The sequence below is a fragment of the Bufo bufo genome, assembly GCF_905171765.1.
Source record: "Bufo bufo chromosome 4 unlocalized genomic scaffold, aBufBuf1.1 SUPER_4_unloc_1, whole genome shotgun sequence".
Taxonomy (NCBI): domain Eukaryota; kingdom Metazoa; phylum Chordata; class Amphibia; order Anura; family Bufonidae; genus Bufo; species Bufo bufo.
Genome location: NW_024399991.1, coordinates 389,618 through 396,903, shown reverse-complemented (window position 1 = coordinate 396,903; position 7,286 = coordinate 389,618).

The following is a 7,286-nucleotide window of genomic DNA, read 5'->3' as shown; positions in this document are numbered from 1 at the left end:
AGGCCACTGTCACACATTTAGGCCCAGGCACCCAGGCAGAGGAGAGAGGTCCCGTAACAGAGAATCTGGCATTATGTCAGCGCAGAATCAGTCTTCATGTCATAGCAGAGAGTCAAGCTTCACGTCACCCACCACTGGAACAGGCCACTGTCACACATTTAGGCCCCGGCACCCAGACAGAGGAGAGAGGTCCTGTAACAGAGAATCTGGCCTTATGTCAGCACAAAATCTGTCTTCATGTCATAGCAGAGAATCAGGCATCACGTCACCCACCACTGGAACAGGCCACTGTCACACATTTAGGCCCAGGCACCCAGGCAGAGGAGAGAGGTCCCGTAACAGAGAATCTGGCCTTATGTCAGCACAGAATCTGTCTTCATGTCATAGCAGAGAATCTGGCTTCACATCACCCACCACTGGAACAGGCCACTGTCAAACATTTAGGCCCAGGCACCCAGGCAGAGGAGAGAGGTCCCGTAACAGAGAATCTGGCCTTATGTCAGCGCAGAATCTGTCTTCATGTCATAGCAGAGAATCTGGCTTCACGTCACCCACCACTGGAACAGGCCACTGTCACACATTTAGGCCCAGGCACCCAGGCAGAGGAGAGAGGTCCTGTAACAGAGAATCTGGCCTTATGTCAGCGCAGAATCTGTCTTCATGTCATAGCAGAGAATCAGGCTTCACGTCACCCACCACTGGAACAGGCCACTGTCACACATTTAGGCCCCGGCACCCAGACAGAGGAGAGCGGTCCCGTAACAGAGAATCTGGCCTTATGTCAGCGCAGAATCTGTATTCATGTCATAGCAGAGAATCAGGCTTCATGTCACCCACCACTGGAACAGGCCACTGTCAAACATTTAGGCCCAGGCACCCAGGCAGAGGAGAGAGGTCCCGTAACAGAGAATCTGGCCTTATGTCAGCGCAGAATCTGTCTTCATGTCATAGCAGAGAATCAGGCTTCACGTCACCCACCACTGGAACAGGCCACTGTCACACATTTAGGCCCAGGCACCCAGGCAGAGGAGAGAGGTCCCGTAACAGAGAATCTGGCCTTATGTCAGCGCAGAATCTGTCTTCATGTCATAGCAGAGAATCAGGCTTCACGTCACCCACCACTGGAACAGGCCACTGTCACACATTTAGGCCCCGGCACCCAGACAGAGGAGAGGTTCATTCAACTTTGGGTTGCCCCGCAATATAATGATAAAATGAAATAAAAAATAGTATTAAATGAGAAAGTGCCCTAGAGTAGAATAACAGGTCCTGTGGGATCCATGCCTGGTTCATTTTTATGAACGTCAGCTTGTCCACATTGGCTGTAGACAGGCGGCTGCGTTTGTCTGTAATGACGCCCCCTGCCGTGCTGAATACACGTTCAGACAAAACGCTGGCCGCCGGACAGGCCAGCACCTCCAAGGCATAAAAGGCTAGCTCTGGCCACGTGGACAATTTGGAGACCCAGAAGTTGAATGGGGCCGAACCATCAGTCAGTACGTGGAGGGGTGTGCACAGGTACTGTTCCACCATGTTAGTGAAATGTTGCCTCCTGCTAACACGTTCCGTATCAGGTGGTGGTGCAGTTAGCTGTGGCGTGGTGACAAAACTTTTCCACATCTCTGCCATGCTAACCCTGCCCTCAGAGGAGCTGGCCGTGACACAGCTGCGTTGGCGACCTCTTGCTCCTCCTCTGCCTTCGCCTTGGGCTTCCACTGGTTCCCCTGTGACATTTGGGAATGCTCAGTAGCGCGTCTACCAACGTGCGCTTGTAGTCGCGCATCTTCCTATCACGCTCCAGTGTGGGAAGTAAGGTGGGCACATTGTCTTTGTACCGGGGATCCAGCAGGGTGGCAACCCAGTAGTCCGCACACGTTAAAATGTGGGCAACTCTGCTGTCGTTGCGCAGGCACTGCAGCATGTAGTCGCTCATGTGTGCCAGGCTGCACAGAGGTAAGGACAAGCTGTCCTCTGTGGGAGGCGTATTGTCATCGTCCTGTGTTTCCCCCCAGCCACGCACCAGTGATGGGCCCGAGCTGCTTTGGGTGCCACCCCGCTGTGAACATGCTTCATCCTCATCCTCCTCCACCTCCTCCTCATCCTCGTCCTCCTCGTCCTCCAGTAGTGGGCCCTGTCTGGCCACATTTGTACCTGGCCTCTGGTGTTGCAAAAAACCTCCCTCTGAGTCACTTCGAAGAGACTGGCCTGAAAGTGCTAAAAATGACCCCTCTTCCTCCTCTTCCTCCTGGGCCACCTCCTCTTCCATCATCGCCCTAAGTGTTTTCTCAAGGAGACATAGAAGTGGTATTGTAACGCTGATAACGGCGTCATCGCCACTGGCCATGTTGGTGGAGTACTCGAAACAGAGCAACAGGGCACACAGGTCTCGCATGGAGGCCCAGTCATTGGTGGTGAAGTGTGTCTGATCCGCAGTGCGACTGACCCGTGTGTGCTGCAGCTGAAACTCCACTATGGCCTGCTGCTGCTCGCACACTCTGTCCAGCATATGCAAGGTGGAGTTCCACCTGGTGGGTACGTCGCATATGTGGCGGTGAGCGGGAAGGCCGAAGTTACGCTGTAGCGCAGACAGGCGAGCGGCGGCAGGGTGTGAACGCCGGAAGCGCGAACAGACGGCCCGCACTTTATGCAGCAGCTCTGACATGTCGGGGTAGTTGCGAATGAACTTCTGCACCACCAAATTCAGCACATGCGCCAGGCAAGGGATGTGCGTCAAACTGGCCAGTCCCAGAGCTGCAACGAGATTTCGCCCATTATCGCACACCACCAGGCCGGGCTTGAGGCTCACCGGCAGCAACCACTCGTCGGTCTGTTGTTCTATACCCCGCCACAACTCCTGTGCGGTGTGGGGCCTGTCCCCCAAACATATGAGTTTCAGAATGGCCTGCTGACGTTTACCCCGTGCTGTGCTGAAGTTGGTGGTGAAGGTGTGTGGCTGACTGGATGAGCAGGTGGAAGAAGAGGAGGAGGAAGCTGAGTAGGTGTCACGGCTGAGGATGGGGGAAATCCTCAGCCGTGTGGAGCCAGGTGATGTTATGGCTGCTTGACCAAGAAGACAGGATTAGGGAGCAGGTCACCTCCTAAACGCATCCCTAACCTGACCCTGACTCCTAGCTACATGAGCCAACCTTGATGGTAGGAGGGCTCATGCTCCGGAACCTAGAAGTCCCTGCTAGCCCTCAAGATGGCCCTAAGCTAGGAGCTGAGTAAGACAACCCACTCCTCCTAAGCACGGAGGAGCAGGAGTCTCAATGGCCAAGCTGCTGGAAAAGGGGAAACATAAACAGCCTATGTATATGGCAGGTGCTGCACTAGTTCCAGCCACCTGCCACAGCCCTGCTGACTGGATCCGTGTGCAGGAAAGCTGAAGTCCATAAATAGCAGACAGACGTCAGCACAAATTCATCCACACACCGGAAACCAGATACATGGCAGCACTAAATAGTACAGGAAAACATAAACTTAAACTATGACCACAGTGGTGGCTCTCATAGGCGGATGGAAAAACACAGGAGGCTGCTTCAGCTAGCAAGACTGAAGCAACCTACTGAGCCCTGCTAGAGAGAGGGTCTATATAGGCCCAAGTGGCCACACCCAAGGGTTGGACACACCCAGTGACATCACACACACACTGGGAAGGAAGTTAACCCTTCCAGTACCACAGAAGGGAAAGACACATAAATGGGAAGTGCACACAATACATACAACGTGCATAACATACACACACCTAACATAAAGGTTGCTAGGTGTGACCGCATGCCAGGGCAGCAAGCTGCCTAGCGACGCTCAGGCTGTTCTGCTGCAAAATACAACACTGGTTGCCCGCGGCAACCACAAGTGAGGCCACAGACAAGCGGCCCTCACCCGTGGTTGAACACCCATACAAAACCGCAGGCAACTGCATGCGGTAAAGGAGTCACGGTCATGGGCATGGCCGTGACAGTAGGAGGAGGAGGAGACAGGAGGCAAAGAATGTTGCCCTGCGATCCTTGGCGGCGGAAGGACGTGCGCCAAACAGCTCTCCGCCTGGGGCCCAGCCGCCACTACATTTACCCAGTGTGCAGTTAGGGAGATATAGCGTCCCTGGCCGTGCTTACTGGTCCACGTATCTGTGGTTAGGTGGAACTTGCCACAGATGGCGTTGCGCAGTGCACACTTGATTTTATCGGACACTTGGTTGTGCAGGGAAGGCACGGCTCTCTTGGAGAAGTAGTGCCGGCTGGGAACAACATACTGTGGGACAGCAAGCGACATGAGCTGTTTGAAGCTGTGTGTGTCCACCAGCCTAAATGACAGCATTTCATAGGCCAGTAGTTTAGAAATGCTGGCATTCAGGGCCAGGGATCGAGGGTGGCTAGGTGGGAATTTACGCTTTCTCTCAAATGTTTGTGAGATGGAGAGCTGAACGCTGCCGTGTGACATGGTTGAGATGCTTGGTGACGCAGGTGGTGGTGTTGGTGGTACATCCCATGTTTGCTGGGCGGCAGGTGCCAACGTTCCTCCAGAGGCAGAGGAAGAGGCCGAGGCGGCGGCAGCAGCAGCAGAAGAGGCCGAGGCGGCGGCAGCAGCAGAAGAGGCCGAGGCGGCGGCAGCAGCAGAAGAGGCAGCAGGGGGAGCCTGAGTGACTTCCTTGTTTTTAAGGTGTTTACTCCACTGCAGTTCATGCTTTGCATGCAGGTGCCTGGTCATGCAGGTTGTGCTAAGGTTCAGAACGTTAATGCCTCGCTTCAGGCTCTGATGGCACAGCGTGCAAACCACTCGGGTCTTGTCGTCAGCACATTGTTTGAAGAAGTGCCATGCCAGGGAACTCCTTGAAGCTGCCTTTGGGGTGCTCGGTCCCAGATGGCGGCGGTCAGTGGCAGGCGGAGTCTCTTGGCGGCGGGTGTTCTGATTTTGCCCACTGTGACTGTATGTTTTTTAGCAGCCTTTAAACCCTGCAGCACATGCTAGGCTGAGTAGATGATGTACAGTTAGAGAGCCATGTGTTCTTCCTAAAATGGCTGCAAGACATGCTGTATTCCAGGTCACCCTGCTGCAATATCTTTGTAAATGATTTTCTCTTGTTCATTTTTCTTTATGCTTTGTTATATCCTGTAACATGTATGTGGGAATGTAATATAATGACTGCCTGTTATGATATAGGTGGGCTGGTGACCTGGCTGTATACCACATAGTGGCAGTGTTTCCCTGTTGTATTACAGGTATGTTGCTGTTATCTTCATATACTTGTTCAATGTAAAATCCACTATACGATCACTGTTTTATAATATATTTAGAGTGCAGACATTTACTGTGAAGGAGGTGGGCTGGTGACCTGTCTGTATACCACATAGTGGCAGTGTTTCCCTGTTGTATTACAGGCTCCAGCCAAGTGCACTCCACCTCAATAAAGCTTTAAACCACAGAAGACCTGAGTGTCGTCCCTTAGAGTCCACTTAGAGTTTATGCCTGGAGGAGCTGGTGACTGAGTGAGTGTGAAAGCTGGAGGTGTCGCAGATGGTGCAAGGAAAAGAGGGTTACATTTGGTGCCGTGACTCAGATGTCATCATTCTGCTCAAAGTGACCAGTGAAGATACCTAAAGTCACCAATGTGCGAGTTCTGAGGTGATTGTGCCACGGTGGAGCTGCTAGGCGGCAGATTGACCTTATTAGCGGTTTATATCCTCTCAGGAATAGAAGATGAGTGGACGAGCCAGAGCCCGCGGAAGAGCACGTGCCAGGGGGCAGCCCAGCCAAGGACAGCCTGGACAAGAGCAAGAGGCTCAAGAACCTAGACGCATTGAAAGACCCCAGCAGCCACCAGCCGAGCCTTTGCTTGTGGGAAGAGGGCGCTAGAGAGGCCCGCCAGTAGTGGAGAGACCTCCGACTGATGTTCTGCAGCTTTCAGCTGGATTTCAGGACATATCCCTCGGAGAACGGGGTGGCCGCAGGCGTGACTTCCATGACCTTGGAGTGAACACCCGGCAGACCATTGAATAGAGATGTGAGGCCTGTTTTTTTTTGCGCTGTGTGACAGGTATAGGTTTAATCACAGAATCAGACTTCTATCTGCACGGTAGCGTGTGTCTTAGGTTTTTCTGAATGACACTATCAGTACCTTCAATGTAAGATATCCTTTTTGGGATAGATTTCAAGTAGGCCTCAAATACCAGAAACTAGTTATTTTGAGAATGGCAAATTTGGGAATAGTTTTTCAACCCAGAAAAAAAAGTGTGCTTTTACGGTCACTACAAATAACTTGACCAGCTAAAACAGTACAGATTTGGTTGAATAGAGATGTGAGGCCTGTTTTTTTTTGCGCTGTGTGACAGGTATAGGTTTAATCACAGAATCAGACTTCTATCAGCACGGTAGCGTGTGTCTTAGGTTTTTCTGAATGACACTATCAGTACCTTCAATGTAAGATATTCTTTTTGGGATAGATTTCAAGTAGGCCTCAAATACCAGAAACTAGTTATTTTGAGAATGGCAAATTTGGGAATGGTTTTTCAACCCAGAAAAAAAAGTGTGCTTTTACGGTCACTACAAATAACTTGACCAGTTAAAACAGTACAGATTTGGTTGAATAGAGAGGTGAGGCCTGTATTTTTTTGCGCTGTGTGACAGGTATAGGTTTAATTACAGAATCAGACTTCTATCAGCACGGTAGCGTGTGTCTTAGGTTTTTCTGAATGACACTATCAGTACCTTCAATGTAAGATATTCTTTTTGGGATAGATTTCAAGTAGGCCTCAAATACCAGAAACTAGTTATTTTGAGAATGGCAAATTTGGGAATGGTTTTTCAACCCAGAAAAAAAAGTGTGCTTTTTACGGTCACTACAAATAACTTGACCAGCTAAAACAGTGCAGATTTGGTTGAATAGAGATGTGAGGCCTGTTTTTTTTTGCGCTGTGTGACAGGTATAGGTTTAATCACAGAATCAGACTTCTATCTGCACGCTAGCGTGTGTCTTAGGTTTTTCTGAATGACACTATCAGTACCTTCAATGTAAGATATTCTTTTTGGGATAGATTTCAAGTAGGCCTCAAATACCAGAAACTAGTTATTTTGAGAATGGCAAATTTGGGAATGGTTTTTCAACCCAGAAAAAAAAGTGTGCTTTTACGGTCACTACAAATAACTTGACCAGCTAAAACAGTGCAGATTTGGTTGAATAGAGATGTGAGGCCTGTTTTTTTTTGCGCTGTGTGACAGGTATAGGTTTAATCACAGAATCAGACTTCTATCTGCACGGTAGCGTGTGTCTTAGGTTTTTCTGAATGACA